Below are 2,886 nucleotides of genomic sequence, written 5' to 3'. Positions count from 1 at the left end.
ATTCAAAACTTTTTGAGCGCTGAAATGACATCGCAAGTGGAAAATTCCACACTTGACCTCATGTGATGGGTTGTAGGCAAAACAGTCAAAAATCTGCTTTGTGCACACAAAATATTATATATATGTTTGTATTATAAATATATTTATATTATAAATGGGTAAGTACATCATGCATATATGTATGTATGTGACTGAGTGAAAAAAGCCAGATACAGAGAGCATATATGTATGTATTATATATACTAGTAAAGGCTGAGATGTTAACATATTATTTGATTGTCTACCTAGCCATATTTCTATTTTGATGTGTCATTTTTTTGGTCCATGTCAGATGTTAAATACTAATTTGTGGTCTTACAAGCTCTTGTTTATGCTAAACTTTAGTATATTCGTAGGATAGTATTATTGGGTTATATTTCGACTTCAACGATGATCCCATAATAATTGCTATAAGCTATGATGAAATAGACTAGGCACAAATAGAAAGTATGAAACCTATGACAAAATATAATCTGTACATGAGTCATGTGTTTAAGACAGGAGGTTTAAAAATCCAGTCTTATCACCAAAGATAACATTTTCAAGCAGCATTCTGGTTTAACAGGCTCTCATGTAACTTTTACAGAGCACTACAAATTAAAGTTGGCCATGGGTCTTACCCTACAAACATGAAGGGGATACTGTGTGAGTTATCAAATTGCTTCCATGTCTCCTGGACTTAAAATTTTTTTTTTTTCTGGTTTGATTTTCAAATTCCTATTGTCTGTGTTTCACTTGCCAGTTTCTGCACATTGGTTTGTGGTTAGTTGGTGTTTGTTTGTTTAACACTTTTGTCACTTCAACAAAATGCTAATGCTATGGGAAAAATATGTATGGATTGTTTTTTCTCCAAAATACACCAAGCTATTTCTTGGTAAGAGAGTAGGATTTTTTATAGTAGGAAAATTTTGGAGACCTCATGAAAGCAAGGCTAGCCCTGAAGCAAGACAGACCATCTCTGCTCCCTTGACTCTCCTAGCATTTGAAGATCTGACCCCACTTCCTTTCCAGAGGAAACCTGCTAACAGCTTCAATGGTTACACCAGTAGTTACCTTTGAACAGTGATCACAGTGAATGTTTGACTTCAGTCGGGGCATGAAGGACTGAGGTGAAAGTAAGAAGTGTTTCCTGGACTTCCATTCATTAATGTATCATACTCACCTGTGAAGGCTATGGGGCAATTCCTAGTTCCAACACGTTCTTTCTCAGTTTACAGCTTGACTGGAATTTCAGTGTTAGCACAAGTCTATTCCATCATCTTTTTGCTTATTTATATAAGAATATTTTCCAAAGTCCAGGATATTTTTTAAACCTTAAAACAGAGTGTTATATAATTTAGTGTATTAGTCATTGACGTGTATTTGGTTTTAGAAGTGTTTCTCAGCTGGGCGTGGTGGCTCACCCCTGTAATCCCAGCACTTTAGGAGGCTCAGGAGGGAGGATCGCTTGAACTCAGAAGTTCAAGACCAGCCTGGGCAGCATGGTAAAACCCATCTCTACAAAAAATTAGCCAGGCACGATGGTGCGCACCTGTAGTCGCAGCTACTTGGGAGGATCCCTTGAGCCCAGCAAGTCAAGGTTGCAGTGAGCTGAAATTGTGCTGCTGCACTCCAGCCTTGATGACAGAGTGAGATCCTGTCTCAAAAAAAGAAAAAGAAGTGTTTCTCATCTTTAAGATACCATGATATTGAAATTTTGACATCTCAAAAAGTTGGTTCAGGCTAGATGCGGTGGCTCACGCCTGTAATCTCAGCACTTTGAGAGGCTGAGGCAAGCAGATCACCTAAGGTCAGGAGTTTGAGACCAGCCTGGCCAACATGGCATGGCAAAACCCTGTCTCTATTAAAAATACAGAAAAATAAGCTGGGCATGGTGGCATGCACCTGTAATCCCAGCTACTCAGGAGGCTGAGGCAGGAGATTCGCTTGAACTGGGAGCGGGGTCAGGGCACGGAGGTTGCAGTAAGCCGAGATCGCACCACTACATTCCAGCCTGGGTGACAGTGAGACTCCGTCTCAAAAAAAAAAAAAAAAAAAAAAAATTGGGTCAAGAGGTTGGAAATGGTTTTTTTCTTTTTCCTTCTTTTTTTTATTTTCTTTAGGCAAAGTCTCACTCTGTCGCCCAGGCTGCAGTGGTGTGATCTTGGCTCACTACAGCCTCATCCTCCTGGGTTCAACAGATTCTTGTGCCTCAGCCTCCTGAGTAGCTAGGATTATAGGCATGCACCATCACGCCCAAGTAATTGTTATATTTTTAGTAGAAATAGGGTTTCACTATGCTGGCCAAGCTGGTCTTGAACTTCTGGGCTCCAGCAATCCACTCATCTTGGCCTCCCAAAGTGCTTAGGATTATAAGCATAAGCCACTGCACCCAGCGGGAATTTTTTTTCTGAAGTGGACTGAGATTATTCCAAATGTCATCCATTTTATAGTTATTCAACCAAGAATTACCTAGGAAGATCATCTGCCTGCCACTGAACATGCTGGGAAATAGAACACACAATAGCTGTGGGGTTTTTTAAGTTAAACAAGAAACAAAACACTGTTATGTTTTTGGAGGGCTTCCTGGGCCATAGCCCCACTCCTGTAGGTGGAAGATCACACTTGTCTCCCGTTAGGAATGGCTTCAGAAATTGTGACCAGGAGGATAAAGTCCATCCTCTTGGTAATGACATGCAAAGTCCTGGTCTGGTCACTGCTTATCTCGACACTCTGCAGTTCCAGCCTTTCCCACCACCACTAGCCTAGTTCCCATGTGTCAGCCGTACCAAACTATAGGCAGCTTTTGGTTAACCAAGGAAATAAATAACTGCTAACACTTATTGAGCCCTGACTGCATTCCAGACA

Source organism: Mandrillus leucophaeus, unplaced genomic scaffold, assembly GCF_000951045.1.
Source record: "Mandrillus leucophaeus isolate KB7577 unplaced genomic scaffold, Mleu.le_1.0 Scaffold402, whole genome shotgun sequence".
Taxonomy (NCBI): domain Eukaryota; kingdom Metazoa; phylum Chordata; class Mammalia; order Primates; family Cercopithecidae; genus Mandrillus; species Mandrillus leucophaeus.
The sequence above is the reverse complement of the archived record's forward strand: the minus strand, read 5'-3'. Positions refer to the sequence as shown.